Genomic DNA, 20,061 nt, shown 5'->3' with positions numbered 1-20,061 from the left:
TGGCTGCGAAATCCCTTCCAGCAGAACTCAGCTTATCTCTGTTTTGCATTTTGCTTGGTTTCTAAGTTTGCGCTTGGTGTGCTTGCAGATTACTTTTCAACAAGTTTTTAAAGTGTATTAAGTTTTATTTTGAATTCTGATCTGTTCCACTTGTGGACTGGATGTGGTATGAAAGCTGCCTGCTTACTTCACAAATATTTTCCTCTGCTGAAGTTTGTTAGTGGGTACAGCCAGTGTGAGGTGTGTCCTTGCAGTGTGCCACATGCAGCTGCATTCCAGGGACAGTGAATTTAACGCACACCTTTACTCTGTGCAGCAGTGAGTTTGGTTTTTAAGAAACTGTGTACCCACTAAACTGCAATTTCAGTCCCCTGGTGAAATGTGATTTCATGTGGTATCATGTGAGACAGTTACTGAAACCCTTGCTGTAGACAGGGTAAGTTGCCTATGATGGAGGTTTCTGCCTTTAGTAGACCAGTTACCATGCTGAAAAGGGAATTTCATTGGTTTGACATTTTGGTTCTTTTCAGGCACTTAATCCTTCGACTGCTTATGTGATGACTTAACTTGTTTCAGCATCTTCCTGGGAATAGAAAGGGAGGTGGATTGGTTTGCAGTTCAGCATCTCTTTCTGAAGCTGCACACTATTTTTGCCTCTCCACAGTCCTTTGGGAACTTTACTCCTCCTTCGTGCATTATTGAATGTAGCAGCTAATGTTTGGGAATGGCTTTAGGTAATTCCCTAAGTACTCTGCAGTGAACTTCATACTTCTCTATCAAGCTGAATATGCCTGGCTTCTTTTGATATTTTTTAGCCTAGCCCTTTTTCTTCAGGCCTGTAGTCCTGTTGTCTTGGCAAGAATCACTTTAGAATTTTTTTATTTTTGCTTATCATTATTCTTTAGATATAGACATCAAAAGAATGTGAAGGAGGTACTGAAAACTTCAGCTTCCTCTCAACCATCTCTTATTTTCTCTCCTTTCCCATTGAACCCTAAAACCTCTCCTTATCATTGACTCCTGCTCACCTCTGCTGTATTTATAGATCTTTTCCTATTGCCTTTTTATGTCCCTCATTAGCTGTTGATCCTTTTGTGTGTTGGCCCATCTGGATCACACTGGAAATGTTTTGGCCATTCTTTCCTCCTTTGTTAAATGCTTTTGGTTTTCCTTTTGTCCAACCTTTTCTGATAGTCTAAGCCTTTAAAGTCTCTGCTTGGAACAGTAATAGTCTCTCACAATGTTTCCTATATATCCCCTTTGCACTGAGGTAATCTGTTGCACTATTTCATACAGGCTTTGGTGATAACAATGTTTTCCTGAACTCCTTGATCATCTCTTCAAGAGATGTTACAAATAATTTGGTTGAGTTTGCTGAAGTTGCTGCCCTGAATTCCACTTCTTTTTGTGCTTCCTTCTGGTCCTCCTTTCAACATCAGTGAATTGTCTTGATTTGTGATAGTGCTTACTTGGAATGTGTTGCTGCCCTTAAAATCTCAGCCAACCCTTTCCTGATAATCAGAATAAAATTCAGCTGCAGTTAGTAACATCTCCAATGTTCATGTAACTTTCTAGCACTGCTCCACCTCCATAATATAATGTTTCCTCTTCAAGGGAGCAGCATGAAAAGATGAAAACCACAGATAGATGTGATGGCTAGAGCAGGGAATAAGGAAACCAAGACTGTGCTTTTATTTGCTTTTTTAGGGGATGTTTTCTGCCTTCATACAAGTTGCTTGCCTTTGCTGGGCTGTTGGATCAGATTAATAATTAATCTGGTACATTATGCACTTAACCTGCCCATTTCAAGCATTAATTCATCCCTACTTGTAAAGGTACTGAGAACTTGGGGTAGAAAACAGTGTTGGAAATGCAAAGCACTGTTTGTATATTCAAGGTATTTCTAATGTTATTAAAAAGAGTATGAAAGCCACTCCTTTCAGTAGGAGTGAAGGATTGCAGGTTCTACTTATATACAAAAACCCAAGTGTCTTCCCTGTGTGAAAACATCAGGTTTTTTGGTGGTGATCTCACAGGCACTGTTCTGAGAACCTGTGCTTTTCAAGTAGAAGGACTTGCCTAGAACAGAATACCCTTTCACTGAAAACTTGATCCTGCTCTAGGGAGGGAATATCACATTTATAACTTAGCACTAGTGTTGCTTTCTTATCAAGAGACCATTGCCAAGTAACATTTATGGCCTGATTGTCAGATAAGTTAAAGGTAACACAGTAGAAATATTTAATGTATTAAGGGCAGCATTTTAAAAGAGGCTGGAATGGAAGCCAAATGGAATTTTAAGTCCTTTTGGCTTGCCAGTAGGATGTCTGCATCTAGAAGTTGAATGTTTTTGAAAATTGCACTCTATATTGGTGAGTAATAGAGATCTTCCCATGATAATGGTATAAAGGGCTTACAAGTTACCATTAATAATTCAGCTGGAGATTATTGGAGTCTGATTCAGTACCTCCTGAAAATGTGGGAAAGTCTCTCTCATTGATTTTAGTGGCTTTGGGTTATCTTCTTAGGGCACTTCTGTGACATAATGCACTTTTGGGGGATGGTTTTGCCCCTACCCATCTAGGTAGGCAGAGCTGAAAACCTTAAGTTACAGGAGGAACAGATGATGGAGCCTTTTACGATGGTGTTTCTGTACCTCAGTGCAGGAAGGATCAGGCCAAGTGAGTTTCTGACAGCTTTCCATAGAAGCAGCTCAGTGGTGGATATCCTTGGGGAGGGAGAGGGAGGTGGCTCTGCCTTCCCTCCCAGCCTCCCGTTACACACCCCTGAGGAGCTGGCTCTTTGCATCACTCCTTCTCTTCCTTTCTCTTTTACTCTCTGCCTTTCCACTTTTATTTTACTTCTCCTTGCATTTTCAAAAAATACCCAGATGAATCCTTTCCACTTGAACCATTTTAATTCCTAGAGAGTTTACTATTAGATATTGCTGTGGATGGGAACATGCCTTTTGCAGCTGTTTTATAGGAGAGATGTCAATTAAATCTACCAGTTTTGTCCAGTCTGATTTCCAAGCATGCCAGCACCACAGCACTGTCTGTGGATAACCTTTGTATTAATGTGAAAAACAGAAGCCCCATGTATGTATTTGTGGGGGGCATACAATCTACAACAGAACAACAGTGAACCACAATTATTTTTAATAAAGCATACATAATGTGTAGAGATTTTTAGGGCATGTGGAAGTTTTGTTATCATATCAGTATCTGTGAGAAGAGAGTGGTCAGTCAAATCAAAGACGTGTGAAGATGTGTTCATTAATACTGAAAGAGGAGCTAATAGGTCCTTATGTGCTCCAGAGAGAGTAGTTTTCTACATGAAAATATGGAGTTACTGGTGTTGAACTAGAGGTAATTTGGAGGTATTTCTATCTTCTCACAACACCACTCAATGTCTTTTAGCAGGGTGCTGCTCTGTGGCAGCAATGAACATGCAACACTATTTTCAAGTTGAAGAACATTCTGCTTCAGTCATGACCCTGCCTGAATTTCTCTGTCTGCAGAACAGGGTGCTGGATGCTGAAGAATGCTTGGAGGAGTTAAAATGAGCACTTAGAGGTGCATACATCAGTGTTTAGTTCCTGTGTGAATGCTTTCCTCAGTGTCAGGTGGGGGAGGCTTTTTTAACCTGTTGTATTTCTGACTTCATAACTTCCTTATGATTCAGCCTGATTTTTTTGTTGTGTTGCATATTGATGTGTAAGTATGGTGAAAAAAATCTGAGATCAGTGGAGCTTATGATGTCCATTCTTATCTTAAGTCTATGATTTATGGAAGAAATCTGTAGCCCTGAATTTTTTGCTTTGTGAGGGCAGGATACACGAAGGAAAAGCCATAGGATGGCTTTAAGTGTTGAACAAAATAAAACAAGGGTGAAAAGCTTTCTATAAATAGAAGCATGGTCTCAGTTCAGAGAAGTACTTAAGCATATGTCTAAATCCCTCCTTGTTCAACAAAGCACTTACATGTGCATTTGAATCCTGCTGAAATAAAACATTAAGCAACAGGCTCAAGTGCTTGGTTGAATTAGGGGCTGTATCTACTCAGACAGACCTGGAGAGAGGGATGGTTTTCTTCACAGGAAAATGCTATGATGTGAGATGTAGTGGCACAACATTTTCTGTGAAGTTTTCTGTGAAGTTGCACACTGTGCACTGACCAATTAACTTGGAGAACTGTTGGACATTAAAGTATTAGAGAGTAGCTGTGTTCTGATACTCCAAAAATTGTGTTCCTTGGTTATTTGCAGATTGCTCAGAGCTAATGATAACTCCTGTCTTTGTAAAAGTAGGATCTGTATTATCTACTAAAGGGAATTCCAGTTTCTTAGTAAAACCAACTCAATGAGGATTTTCCTCATAACATCTGTGAAGCAGTCTGTGCTCAGGAATTCAAAGTGTGGTACCTCAGCACTCTGGTAAGGAGTTTCCAGCTATGTGTAAAGACCATTTTGGTTCTCACTTTTTGAGTTAGCCACCTAAGGCTGCTTTCAAAAGTTTATTTTTTCTCAGGCAATGTTTAGGAGCTATTTTCTTAAAATTAAATCTAGTTAATTGTTTCAGTTTTTCAGAGTATTGTTGCTTCTGAAACTACTCTACAGAGACCCTCACTATTGACAGCTGGGTTTAGTCATCTTGTTTCTGGAAAGGGTCTACATAACATTGCCCGTGGTTGTGATTGCTGGCTGGATTGATCAGAAGGCAATCCTTGGACAGCATGTCTTGAGCAGGCTCAAGTACCAAAACCACAATGCATCCTGCTTTTTTATAACGTGGACAGACATAGCTAACTGGGCATCTTTTCATTTGTAGGAGGATAGAGGTATAAAACTTTTATTTCCATTGGGATGGAAGCTTCAGTGTGTCACTCCCTTACCAGGAGTTCCAAGGCATAGTGGTGGCTCTTGAGAAACCTGATCCCTGCTTTGCTGGGCAGCGTGGCTTCCACATCTCACAAGTCATCAGACCTAGGATTCCCCAAATGTCTTTTGGTATATTACTTATCAGCAAGGAAACTTTTCCTTTGCAGTGGAGATCTGGGTGAAACAGGTGAATAGTGAGTAGTTGGACTGCTATTTGAAGTTTTGACCAAAAAATATTTTGATGTTTTAATGGAACAAAATGCTCGTGGGGTTTGGCAGACACAGATGCCCTCACTTGGTTTACTTCACTGCTTTTCTGCTGAGCCAATCTCTATACCTATGTTGTGTGTTTGCATTCAGTCTCTATCAGGGGAGGCAGATTACAAGAATGGTTAATTCCAATGTTATACTTCTGAGCTGATTAAAGAAATTCTGATCTGGATCTTTACACAGGAAGTTACAAAGGAGTTTCATAATTTAAACAAGATCAAGTCTAAAAGTCATAACAGGCTCATGTAAATCTCCCCAGTGTAATAAAGCTGGAATATTTCAATTGTATAATTAAAAACACCCCTCTGTAAATATTTAAGTGCAAGTCCCTTGTTGCTTTACATTAGACTTGATTAGACCAGATCTGACCTTGAAAAAGTGGCATTTTGATCTGATTCAGAGGTCAGCAGTTAGGAGTTGTGGATAATGTTGTAATGTTCTCTTACTCTGTGCTGCATCTGGCCCTTCAAGTGACACAAAATGAGCTTGGTCTGTTTTGAACTTCATAATGTGAATGGCAGTTTCTATAACAAGGATCAAAAGATTTATTAGAAACAGGCTCAAGATATGAAAATCAGTTTGTAGAATGACATGTAGCTTCTCTTAAAATTGATGAAGTCATACTATGTGAGGTAATTAAGCAGGTTGGTAGATAAACTAATGATCTGGTCTTCATGAAATATGTGGATTGAGAAACTTCCAATAGGATTTTGCTATGGAAATGACAGATTAGTCTGGAATTAACCTGACAAAGTGTTTGATAATCTCAAGTTGAAGTGTACCTGTAACGAAGAAACTCACTTTTGCAAAATATAAATCTCTGTCAAACTTCTTCAAAACAAGTTCAGCATTTTTAATGAAATGTTCAGAAGCTGTTTTGTTAAGGTAATGTGACAAATTAATTTTTTAATTCTTTAGTCCAAGGATGGTGCCAGAGGTGTTTAACTCTTCCATCCAGAAGGAAAAATATTTTGGAGCTAAATATCAAGTAGCACTACTAATCTTAATTACAAAAATCTTACAATGTTTATTAAAAAGCAGCTTCTATTAGGAAAAAAGTCCATTTTTCAGAGATAGGGTTTTGGTGTGTTAGAGAATACGATCAGTAAAGTTGAACAAAGTGATCCCAGTTTTTGTTAAAAATTTGCTACATATTTTTGTTAACTAAAGGAAAAAGTAGTGAGGAAACCTAACAGTCCTAATTTCCTTTGCAGTCCTTTCTGTGCTTTTTTCTGCAGAGAGCTTTCAGCAGATTTCAACCTAAGCAGGGCTTCATGAGATGGATGTGTTCTCTCTCCCTTCCTCCACCTCCTCGGGAAGCTGAAATCAAATTGCATTGTGCAGCAGATTCCCAGTGAGTTGGGAAATCAGCTAGCAGAGGCAGTGATGACCTGGAAGCCTGGTTATAAGCCCCCCAGTCCAGTGCTGTGGCTTTTTCCTAGCTGCTTCCTTTCATTTTGAGGTGACTGACAAGTGGATATGGAAACACAGCACATGCACAGCAATCTGAGAGTAAGATTTGTAATAAGGGAGAAAAAAATGCTATCTTAGAGCAATTAATACCCTTATTCCCAAAAGGTGGAAGGCAGGGTTTCCTCAGCTTCATCCAGGTTATCAGCTGCTGTGTTTAATTTCATTGGTGGTATCTTTTTATATTCACTTTTTTCATTCTTATGCAGCAGGAGCATAGACATTTAAAGGTATGCTAACAGTGGTCCAAGTATCTTTGTCTGGAGAAACTCATAATAGCTATGGGGTTTTTTCCTTCTCTTTTTCTCAGTCTGTTACCCAAGATGCTTTTTTAGCACCATGAGTTGAGGGTTGGTAGGAATTGGTGTTCTGCAATTTAGTCCAGATGAGCTAATCTCTGCTGTATTCATAGAAATAACAACATGTTATTCGTTATTGATGTGAACAACTTCTTGAGATCATTATAAGCTAAAGACATATATAAAGACAGTATACAATAAAAAATATACCTGATAAAATACTGATTAATAGGCATAATAATAGCACAGCTTTGTGACAAACAAGTAACTTCATATTTATGTAGAGCTAAAGAATTCAAGGACTGTCAGAGAAGTGCCTTCTATCTATAAATATTTGTGGAACCTTGCCAAGTGATAAACATTGCAAGGCAGGCTGCAGCCTGGAGATTTGATCTTAGAAGTCACCAGTTGCTGTAGCAAAACCTAAAATCCATCATCATTTTGCAGGAAAAACTTAAAAAGTTCCCCAACTTACTTGAAAAAAAAATAAATAACCCCCCAATTTTTCTCTTGCCTTGTTCCCCATTTTTGGAAGGAGTGATCTGATGAGGGGTTTTTCAATTTCTTGGCAATAATGTCTTGAAGATAATGCTGGGGCTGCTTTGAAAGCCAGTTCTGTGTTACAGGAGTCAGCATTACTACAGATGCATAAAATTCCTGGTGTAACATTGCCCTTTTAACGTTCCATGGAGAGCATAAAACAGCTTTTCAACACACTGGGGCAGGAAGTGCATATAAAGTGGAGTATTCAGTTGCCAACAGGTCTACAGACACAGAATAATTTAATGAACTTGAGAGAAGTGGCTGGAAATGAAGAAAGTATGTACTAAGTCTTGATATGCCCTGTGGTGTCATTTTACTAGAACAGGTTACAGAAATCAAGTAGTAGTATTCAGCATTTTTCTGTACTTTTTTACTTTTTCCCCAAAAAAGCTCTTTCCTCTAGGAATTAAACCCAGGTCCTGTTAGATAAGCTGAAATTTAATAATCAAAGCACCATGAATGAAGCATTTTTGTCAGCTCTGCTATTTTGAACTGCAGGGTTCTAGTTACTGTGAGTAGAAAGTGAGGTTAGAATAAATCCTTCAAACAATAATTCTAATTGTAGACTTAAACTTAAGATTCAGCTTAGCTGGAAGGCTAATTTAAAAAAAAAATATTTGACAGATGCAAAAGACTTTGTAAAGAACAGGGTTATAAAATCAGGTAGTCCCAGATTAGGATATTGGGATATATATATATATTAGGATATTATCCTCATTCTCTGAGCAGGCTCACGAGTGAAGGGGATGCTGTCTGGACAAGGTATTTAGCAGAATGGGGCTGACTTCTTTGTCCTCTTGTGCTACAAATACGGATCTCTGCAGGCAGGAGAGCTCAGTGTATTCTCTATAGTTTCACTGTGAAGGGTTTCAGGTCTAATACCTGTGGGAAGTGGATGAAAGCCTAAGAAATGATGCATATTCCCAGAACTCTGTCAAAAGAGGATGCAGGGAAATCCTTGACTCAGGATGAAGCTACAGTCTCAGGTGCACAGGAGTGGGTTTAGTGACTATTTCTCAGGATCCAGCTTTATCTCCCCTATCTTGCAGTACTGGAAACTGGAAGAAAATTAGCGTTTGGAAAGTCAGGATTGAATAGGTCCCAAGAGCTGACAGTATTGCTACCCAAGGCAACTGGACCAGGGCAAGAGAAAGAAAGTGCCTTAAGATGAAATTTGTGGTATAAGATGGGTGAAAGATTTAAAAAAAAATAAATCTCAATTCAGAAGCTAGCTCAATTACTTCAAGTATTGGATGAAACAAAAAACTACATCAAGGATGTTGAAAAAATTTTGAAAATCTTTTTATTGAATAATGCTGCTAAGCAGAGACATAAGTAATATGTGTCAAAAACACAATCTCATTTCAAATGTCTTTTAGGAAACCTCAGAATCTTAGGAAACCTTCTTCTGCCTACCCTGCTGCTGATGTGACCTTTTGTAGTTCCCATATAGAAGCAGAGAAGACAAGGATTCAAGAATAGCAGGGCAGAAACCCAGCAGCTAGAGCTGAATGCAGTTCTCAGCTACTGAGTATATAGAAAAAATTGTCCATACATCTTGGTTCTAATGGTGATCAAAACTGGAGTCCATTTAGATGCAGAGTCTGTTTCTCCTTCCCTAACAGCTCTTACAAAAAGTAGACATTATTTTCAGTTTCTGCTTTTCTCTGTGCACCTTTAATTTTCACTTCATTTCTTCTTTATTTAAGTGTTTTGACAGATAAGCTATAAACACCTATAAAACATCTCTATAATAATAGAGACATTTCGCTGCTGTATAAACAAATGCTTTTGGACACAGGCCCAAGAATTCTCTGTGGAGTTACTTGATTGTGTGTTTTAACTCTAAAATTAATTTTCTGCTGAGTTAGTGCAATTGCTTGGAGGTGCAGCCAGGACAAACTTAAGACAGCTTTAGAGATTGCTTTAAATTTGTCAGATGCCCTTAGCAAAGCTGTGGTTTTGTTTAGTACACACATTGTTAATGCTCTGTCAGCCATGAAAATGTTTCACTGTCTTATGGTAAAATTTAGTTAATTTCAAGTTTTAAAGTAAATGGTATGCATGGGGAGAGTAGGCCTGTATGGATGTGTTCACACAAGCCAAGAGCCTGATGAATTACAGTTGCTAGGACAGAACTGTGCTTTTTGAAGAGTTATCATGTATTATTTACCAACATTTCATACATGGAAGATTCAGAGAAGCCTAAAACCTTGTGCATTCTGTCTCTCAGCTGATTCTCCTGTGCTGTTCTTCTGTGCTCTTTGGCTTGGCAAAGATAAATGTGTGTGCATACAAACACAACATCATTTAATTACAAGTCCAAGTAAATGGTGGATGTGTGCATGTACATAAACACACACATGCTGTCCTCAGTATCATTTAATTACCACCCAGAGCAAACAATCTTTGTTTTCTGTATCCTAGGGCACAAAAGGAATGTTTCCTTTGGTTTGTTGGTTTTAGTGGCAGTTGGCTATTTCTCTGAAAGATGTAAATTCATATCTGACTACAGAATAGAAAAAAACCAGTAGAAGTGACTGTGAAAATTAGAAATGCATTACACTTTCTTGACATCTAAATAGTTGGTAATGTGTGGAATTGTTTTGTGTGTCCCCACTGCACCTTGCTTTCCTGTTTAACGTTTCCATATACAGCATGAAAATTAAACATTTGATCTGGCCTAGGTGCTGTAGAAATACAATCTATATTTATTCTGTGAGCAAGGACACATACATTCATATGTGTGTACTTAGCTTCCTGTTTTGCTTATTAATTTTTAGTTTTTATATTTTTCTTTCTAAGTTAGTAACTAAAGAGTTATATACATAATCGAGCTCATATGAACTGGAATTAGCAGAATGCCTGCAGGAGATAATGTTTAAAATGGTTTTAAAAAGTTTTCTACCTGCCTCTAAGAATGTATACAAATGGAGCTGGAGTCCTGCAGATGCTGAGTTTCATACTAATTCATAAATAAAGTCTGTAACAGCCTTGTCTGTTGCCTAGTTCCTAAGGTGTTACTTTTATAAATTAAGTTGTGTATCATAATTATTATTTATCTTAATTTAATTGGACAGTGTAAGTTTACAGCTGGTTGTAGGAAATTAGGACTGAACATATTTGATAAAATATTCAACCAGAAAAGTTGTAATTGATCTCAGAATTGAATATTTTGTTGTCTTTGATATCAGCTCCCCAGGAAGGAGAGAAAAACATACTGACAGGTCAGCATCTTACTAACAAGGCATCATTATTTTATGTGCATCCCTGTTAACCTGTTCACAGTCCTGTTGCTGATTCTTCAGCTGAATATTGTTTAGACCATTTGAGTGGTTAAAGAGATCTCAGTCAGTTTATCAATAAGCAGATGTTTAGAGCAGAGAACTAAAAATAAGACTAGAAAGTGCTTACTAATTGGCATCCTGTTGGTTGGCTCAGCAAGAGACTACTGAGACAGAAATAATATTTATGCAGTACCTGGGTCCCACTGTAATAAAAATTAATAATGACTGAGCTGCTTTCTCATCCTTGGAAGTGGTCCCTCCACTTCTGGGTTGGAGGCATGTTGGTGAAACAGCTGCCCTCTGGGGTATGTCTCTTCAGTAAGTAAGTAATAGACTTCAAGCTGCATAACCTTTTATCCTCACTGAAATATTAATTATTTTCAATAATCCAAGCTATGCACAAAGGAGTCAAAGTACAAATGCTGATTGTTGAGGCAGGGAGGGGACTGGAAGAGAAGACCTCAGAAGTCACTATACAAATCAACCTCTCTGGAACTCTGCTGCTTCTTCTGGCTTTTTCCTAAGAATTTCCTTGGCCCATCCTTCTGTGTGGCTAGGTAGAAGCACAGAGGCAGTTTTCCTCTCAAAGACAGAGGAAGCTGTGGAGTCTTGCTACTCTGCCCTTTCAGGAACAGCAACACATAAACAAGGCAAGTTCTTTGCCATATTTATCCCTTATGCTGTGGTTTTGGTTTGGCCTAGAGAAGATGGATGCACCTGAGCCCTGAAAGGTTCCTCTTCACCATGCCTGCCAGCATGGGTACCAACTCGTGGCAGTGTTCTTACCTTAACCATAGGGGCATGTAAATATCATGTAAATTTATCTGATTCCCCAGCTCTGAGGTGCACACTTGCATTCTAGACTGGACTCAAATCACTGCCAATGGTCAGCTGAGCAAAAGCTGGTAAACTTTTTTGCTTTCATGTACTTAGTGGCTGAAGTAAATAGTTTGCAAGAAACAAAACCAGAACTGAACTGAAACGATTATAGAACTGTTGGCAAAACAAGCTATAAGGATTTGCTTTTCAGCCTAAAATATTTGCCAGTTCAGTTAAAACTAGATGTTTTCCAGGTTTTCTTAAAAATAGATGATTTTTGAAATGAGAACTTGACATTATAAAAATATTTTAATATAAAACATTAAATTGTTCAAAAAGAACTTGACTTTTATTTCAAAATGAGATTTTTTATATTCTGAAACTTTTTCTCTCACATTTTTTCCAGCTTAGCCCCTTGGTCAAATATGACTTCATATAATAGTAAGTTCTAGTCATGACCTCCCTTTCCTACTCCTGCACTCCCTAGCTATCCCCAAGACACACTTAATTTTCCCTGAAGCTTGCTGGCTGTATTATTACTGATTCCTCTGACTTCTGCAAAATGCTCCTCTGCTACCTGGATGTCATTCTGAGGAATGAGATGCTCTTTGCTGAGGTTTTCAATCGACTGCAGTTTGAGTGACTTCTGAAGAAAACTCAGTCCATTTATCTCCAGACTGCATGAGAAGTGATATGGACGAGACCCTCCCTAAGTACTGAAAGTAGGAAAATATAAGATGTCTATATTAGTTTCTTAATATTCTAATTCTCCAAATGGATTAAAGATCTAAAGCATGGATTATTTTAGGCTCATGGAGAAATGCACGCATACATAATTCAGAACAGAACAGAACCACACTCTATGCCAGTGGCTTTCATCTAAAATCAATGTAGCTATTCCTTCATCCAGGGCTTTTCCATCTGATTATTCCAGTAGCTGTGTATGCTCTTATATGATGTATGTACAGATGTATATCTGTATAGTGTGTATATATATATCTGTATAGATGTATATCTGAGTAGTTTTGAAAGGTTTTTTTTTTTTCTTTTGCTGTAGCTGTTAGAAATTCTGCTGCTGCAGACTTAGATTTAAACTGTGTAACTTGGGAGGAAGTACTTAGTGAAGAGCTGATGAAATGACATTTCAGACAGGGAGCTCCCAGTGTAGAGGGTGAGAAAAGGTGCAATATAAAGCTGTAAGTCAGACCTCATGTACAGCAGTGACTCTGTCACGCAGTGGCATGTCCTGTCCTTTCCTCTGAAGACTTTCTGTGGATCTGTTAATCATCATTCCTGGGTTTAAATGCAAAGTCTCTGCTTTGATCTCTTTGCTCTCCCACAGCCCTGCCTATAGGAGCTGTTAGGCTGCTTTTCATGGCCAAATATAATTGGTCAAAAAAATCCAGAGAAAATATCTGCCCCCAAATTTCTTATTTGCATATTCATCTCTGCATCTTCCTGGCTTCGACTTGGATTTGTTCTTTTCCTTCCATTAAAATCTTCTGCTGAGCAATGAGGTCATTGCAGCACGGAAAGTGCTCTCTCTGTTTCTTCTGGAGAAGAATCACTGTGTAAATCACTGCATTGGCATCACTGATTGCCACAGTCTTGTAATGTAGCTGCACCTCTAATAATGATTCATCTTTCCATCTGCTCAAGGACTCCAAATATGAAAGAAAGGAGAAATAGCTTGAATTATATGGAGAAAGTTTTGCTGTGAATTCTCAACACTTCTTGAAGTCAGCTGACTGCTGTGGATAATCTGTATTGTTTGCCATGGTTTTTTATTCAGCTATCCAATTAACTTTCCCTCACAGTGATGTGTGGGGGAATTAAGAGCAGAGTTTTGCTGGTACGTTCAGAACCTGCAGGAATGTTTTTACCTTTATATCAAAAACTATCCAAGAAAAAGAGGATTTTTTTTTCCCTGTCAGGGTTTAACACGGGCCCGGCAATTAAACCCAGTACCAGATGCTCTCTATTAATCTCTCTCTCCTCCCTGATAAAGAAAGGAGAGAGAATAAGGGAGAGACTGATGGGTTGGAAACTAAACTACACAACTTTAATGAAACAGTAATGATAAACAGGAAAAATTACTAAATCTATACAAATATACAGGAAAATGGAAACCACATTCCTCCCTCCATTTCCCCCAATAACTCTCATGTCACCACCGAGGCTGCAGGGCAGCCCTGGGAAAGTCCAGCCTGGAATCCTGGGGTCAGGAGCAGTTGGGAGCTGGAGGCAGGAACACACAGATATGGGCTGGGATGGATCAGGAGCACAGGCAGAGGAAGGGATGGAATCCTCCCAGGATGCTGAAGCAAACAGGGAACAGGTGAAGGAAGGGAAGCAGGAAGGGCAGGAAGCTGGAAGCAGGAAATCTGGCTTGGCCCTTTTGATGCCTCAAATTTATCCTGAGTATGAGGTGTATGGGATGGAATCCTCTGTTTGGTCAGTTCTGGCATCTCTCTTGTCTGTTCCTCCCCAAAGGAGGCTGCAGGTGGGACCTCTTTACTCCTTCTGGAGGGTAAAAGTTTTCCTCAGAGCTGAGCAGTGTCCCTGGCTCTGCACACCAGTCTCTAGCAGTAACTATAAACATCAAGTGTTATCAGTCCTAGAAGCACACACTGTCTGAGAAACTTGCTGTTCATTTCAGCAAGTGCAACTACTTACAAGAGACTGAGCTAAAAGCAAAAGTGCAAGACAGAAAATCACCTTTATCCTGGCCCAAACCAGGACATTCCCAAAGTTGAGCCCTCAGAAGAACAGCAAGATATGTGACCTATCCAGAAGATTGAATTAGAATTTTCTCCAGCAAATGTTTTTGTAACACCTCTAAGCCAAACAGAGAGGAGGAATAAATTCTAACTTTCTCTATCAGATTAATTCCCAAAATAAATAAATGTTAAAGACTTGTATGATTATCCCTGTGTTGGAAGGTAATCACAAACTAAGAGACTGGAGCAGCTGAACAGCCATAAAGGCTGTGTAATTAATGTGTAAAGGTGTGGGTGATTTTCACACACTTCATAGTCAAACAAAATGGTACTGTCAACAAAAAATAGTGACACAACTGTGGTGGGTATGTATTTCTCTGCTGAAACAAGAATTGCATTTGAATGCTAACACATTTCTAGTTTTAGAAGCATTTGAAATAACCATCTAATGTGCCACATGTTTGGAAGTAAGTTGTCTCCAAACCAGAACACCTATGAGACAGACTTAAAGACTAAAATTCTGACAAGAGAAAAAGTTTTTTAAAAATGTAGATGTGTCCCCCCACATTCCTCTGCCTGCTAACTGAAAAGAATCCAAACTTCCACTGCAAATAAAGGAGAGAGGGAGGGAATTGGATCTGAGGCAAACAAAAATGTTTTGGTGAAATAGGATTAGTTCTTAAATCTCAAAAAAGCTTGTGGAGTCATGCAAAATAGAAAAGAGAGGTTTAGCCTGCATAGAAACAGAATCACATGAGTGCAATATCATTCAGACTTCCACTAATGACATTTGGTTGTTGTTGGAGACAAATCTTTGAGAAAAGTAGTACAGTATTTTTAGAGACAAGGAGCTCAATTTCCTTAGCTTCTTGCAGTACATGAAATACAATTATTGCAAGGGGGATGGAATGGGAGCATGGCAAATACTCTTCTAATTTGGAGTGTGTTTTCTTTAAACAGTGAGGTGTTTTTTTGGTTTGGTTTGTTTTTTTTAAGGGGAATGTGTATTGTTTTGTGGGCTTTGCAGCTTGTGTCTTTGCTAGAGTTTCACAAGGCACAGGGAAAATAGTGGAAACCTGCCATACCAAGACACAGTTTAAGATATTTTATCCTGGAGATAGTGGCCAGACAGAATGACATTTCTCAGTCCCCTCATTTTCTTGCAGACCTCTTTGAATAATTGCCCACATCCCCAGAGTATGGGGAATGTTGGAGTCTTCCTGGCCATCAGCACCTGCAGAGGGCTTGGTGTTTATGAAGGGTGTAACACCAGGCTCAGTTTGTCTGAGTTTGTTCATTCTCTGAATAAGTGCTCTTTGCATTTGGGCTGTAGGAATGTTTTGCATTAGTAGCAGGTTGCTTGTTAGTTTCCTCTGTGTTTTTAAAAACCCGAGGCTTGCCTGTAATAAAGTTTACTGCTTCAGCTCATTCAGAGAAGGCATAAAAAATCTCCATTTCCTTTCCTGGGATAATGCTGCATTCCCAGATTCCGCAGCACAAGTCAGATTGTCAGTCATGTTGGAACTGGATTAGAAAATGCATTCAACTATGGTAGACATCCAGGGAAGTTCAAGTGGCAAATCCCCTATGAAAAGGCTCTTTCAGAAAGTTCTCCTGGTGCCACCCACATTGCCTCATTGCTGAGGATTTTGGCTGTTCTTGAAGGCACTCACATTATGTACAGGGTCAAAGATCAGATAAAATACAGGGTCAGTGTTACAGGTGTCAGAACAAGCATTTTGTTCCCTTTTTTGCACTTGAGCCTTTGCCAGCAGAACCTGGCCAACCATCTACTGCAGTGCCTCTGTAGGGTTTGTGTGATTCCTTCTCCTCTCCAGCACTGTTCTGAAAAGATCCCTTTACATGAGTTGATCTCAGTACTTTGAGACCTTTCAGGTGTGGTGTTCTAGGTATGTTTTGCAGTGCACACTCATCTTGGCTTTGGTGTCTGTTCTCTGTAATTTAGAGAAAGCACAGGTATGGGAGATGTATTTTGCTCTTTTTAGGATCCTGGTTCAAAGTGTGAGTGAGTGACTGAAGTTGTGACATGTCTCAGAATGGGTCCAGAAGACAGGAAAAATTTGGAACTAATGAAAAAAATGAAGTAAAGAGCATTTTAAACTCTTTTTAAATTTCCTCATCATCACTATTGAGAAAAGGATGTTGTGTTGCTGTGCAGGGTTTTTGTAAATAAAATTTGGTTTCTTGGTATTAGTATATAGGAAGCCATCCTTCTCTGCAACCTTCTTTAATGGAGGAGAAAAGTAAACCTCCTTAAATCACACTGTCCCATCAGCCAAATTGGGTATTAACCCCAAGGTGAAAAATGGTATTAACAGCTTTGAATGCTCCCTCAGTACTGCTCCATGAGATTCTGTCATGCTTCTGGCAAGGGGGGGAATGACTCACAATGATTCCTTTCCTTTGCCTGATAGATTTTACTTGGCTTTTTAGTCCACTTCCAATTTGATGGAAGTTCACAAAACAAAAATACTCCCTGTGTGCCTTCTCCTACACCCAGATACAGTTTTCACTTGCACTGTCAAGGATTCAGCATCCATCAACAAGCATGGGTTTTATCCACACTTATTAATGTGAAAGAAATAATACTCCAGGAATGTGGTAATATTTTTTTTTTGTCCTAGAGCACTGTACCATGTTCTCCTAAACTATCTGAAGCTCCTATGCACAGTTTCTTATGGTTTTATGGTTACTCTTAAAAATCTCTGTTGTCTTGCCTTTGCCCTTGATGCTAAGGCAACACCTGGCCCATAGTGGCCAGAAGATAAAGTCATCTTATAAGTTATAACTTATAAAATTATCATAACTCAGCAGGACTCCCACCAGAGTCTTCTGAAACCCAGGGTAGCTTCTGGCTGATTCTGAATGCAGACCAGGGAAAGGATTTGTCATTACCTGGCAGCTTGTATCCACTGATACAGATTTTGTCAAATCTACATTTTAGGAGAGAGATTGTTTCTGTTTTTTAGTAGAAACAAACTACAAATCGATGGAATGCAACGTGGATTGAGGCAGTAAGGGGGAAGATGTTTTATCAGGTTAATAATTCCTAAAGAAAAATTAAGTCAGCTTAAAGGAAATGACTATTGTGTTGTTAAATTAATATTTTATTTAAATTAGGTAATGCTACCAACTATAAATCACTTGGTGACTCTGCCTTGAACATTTTTCTCTTTGGGTAGACATGACTGACTTCTAAAGACAGGAAAGGTTTATTTGCATTGATCCCACAGTGCTGACCTCAGGCTAAGAGCCATCAGCTGTGAGTTTAATAGCATATATTTAGATGGATTTCACATGATTGATGTGAAGCTTTTTCATACCTTATAAATGCTGCAGCTTTTCCTACTCCCCCTATGATGAACACATGGGACTGCAATCTTTTTTTATATGAGTGACAGCTGCAAGTGCCAGTCAAAATGCCACTATTTGGTTTTTTTGCTTTGGTTTTTTAGTGAACAAGTCACCTCATATTTCCAGTCTGAGTTACTCAATCTTGCCAGCTCTGGAGCCCTGCTCTGTCTCAGGGGTGCTCCCTCCAACACAGCCTGTGGGGTAGTGTACAGGGCAGCATTTTCAGCTCAGCTTGGACTGTGCACAGATGCTGAAGGAGATGTGTCTGTCCCCTTTCCTGGACTTTTCCCTTTTCTCTCTGCCTCCCCTGCTTGCACCATGTGGCCACGGATGGATGCTGAACTTTGGGGACACAGGGGGAGGTGTTTGGCTCTGCAGCAGAGTTCAGGCAGTTGCTTCCTCACAATTCTGGAGAGAAGACACGAGGCAAAATGTGTTTGATCTGACCCTCAGACCAACAGCTGTGTGCTCAGCTCACCCAAAAAAAAAAAACAAAACCAAACCAAAAACCCAACCAAAAACAACCAACAAAAAACTCCAGTAATTAAAATATTGTAGAAGTTTTCTATCCAGCAAATTAAAAAAGAAGCATGGGCAGCAATAGGAGCAGAGGGGAAGAAAGCTGCAGGCAGAGATGCAACAACAACTTTACATGTGTAGCACTGAAACTGCTGCTGTGGTGGCAGCAGAGCCAGAGGAGGATGCTCTCTGGTACCTCCTTCCAAAGGGGAAACAGGGTATGGTTAGAGAGCAACAAACACTTTTGTCCCCATGCAGGCATCAGCCGGGGCTCTGAGCACCTGGAGGAGCCAGAGACTAAAGCAGGAGTATTGTTGTCTGGGGGAGATTTGCTGATAGCTCCCCAGAACAGGAGCTTTCTCATTTTAGCCTGGTGAGGAGAAACTAACCCAGTGAGCTGCTGAGGCCTCTCAGGTGAGTAACTGATCAGAACATAATAAAAACAGCCTCTTTAAAAACCAGCACAGAAAAAATGAGAGCCTTTTTTATTAAATAGCTAGAGAGTTCTTCACTAATACATGACCAAGCAGTTATTACCAGTTGTTTCTGTCTGGCTTCTGAGGCAAGGAATTGTGATGAAAAATCAAAACAGCCCAAAATAACTCAAATCAAAATGGTGAAAGAAGACTTTATTTCACTGAATGATCTAAAAGAGGAAAAGAGGCTTGTTAATTTTTGCTCACTAGTGTTGAAATCAATCACAGCTGACTTGAATCGGGTCAGAATTTCACCCACATTGCTTTTTCTTCTCCCATGTGTTGCTTGTTACTCCTCTTTCCAGTGCTCCTCAGCAACTGCTGCTATTATAGAGGTACCAACACCCAGCAAGGACCTGACCTCCTCTGTTGTACAGCCCCAGTGTTGCAGGTGCCCGTGTGCTCGGTTTATCAGAGGATAATTTATAGGGTCCTTTACAGGGCTGAAGAGGAGTGGCTGAGGGAACTGGGATGGTTTGGTCTGGAGAAGAGGGGGCTGAGGGGAGACCTCCTCACTCTCTACAGCTCCCTGAAAGGAGGCTGTAACAAGGTGGGTGTTTGTCTCTTCTCCTAAGTACCTAGTGATAAGACAAGAGGAAATAGCCTTCAGTTGTGCCAGTGGAGCTTTAGATTGGATATTAGGGGAAATTTATGTACTGAAAGAATGGCCAGGTGCCGCAGCAAGGACGGGGACCACAGTTTGATGCAAACTAAATCCGTTTATTTGTATCCTTACATGCAGTTATATACCTTTTCTTATCCCACTATTTCACAATGGTGATTTACCCAAGGAAAGAAATCCCACCTTATCTATATCACTAATCCCTTCCAGACAATCTCACAATCAGGGGGCTGCATATACAGGAAATTCCATACTTATCTAGCATAGCTCGGGACTATGTTTATCCCACGGTTTGTATGACAAACAGCTTGTCTCCATCGGTTGCTTTGCACTGTCTGTGCATACCACCTTTGTATCTACAGCCAGGCTGTGGGACAGGCTGCCCAGAGCACTGGGGGTCACCATCCCTGGAGGTGTTCAAAAAGCACGGTACATATGGCACTTCAGGACATGGTGTAGTTGTGTGTGGGGTTGTTAGGTTGATGATTGGCCTTAATGGGCTTTGATGTCTTCTCCAACCTTAATGATTCTGAGGGTAGAAACTAGAATTTTTAGGCCACAGTGGGCATTTAAATGAACTTGCACAATGTTGAGCAATTGGAATATTATCTGATTATAAACTGAAGAAGATGAAGCAGGATGTGCAGAAGATGCCATCGTCTGTTTCCCAGGGGATGCAGGACCAACAGTGAGCATGGAGGCCCAGGGAAAGTATTACAGGTCTTGAGACTTGTAGGTTTTTTTGGTCTGATTTTAGTCTGGTCTCTGCTGTTCATGTCTAGC

This window comes from Calypte anna, chromosome 12 (assembly GCF_003957555.1).
Source record: "Calypte anna isolate BGI_N300 chromosome 12, bCalAnn1_v1.p, whole genome shotgun sequence".
NCBI lineage: Eukaryota > Metazoa > Chordata > Aves > Apodiformes > Trochilidae > Calypte > Calypte anna.
Note: the sequence above shows the minus strand (reverse complement) of the source record.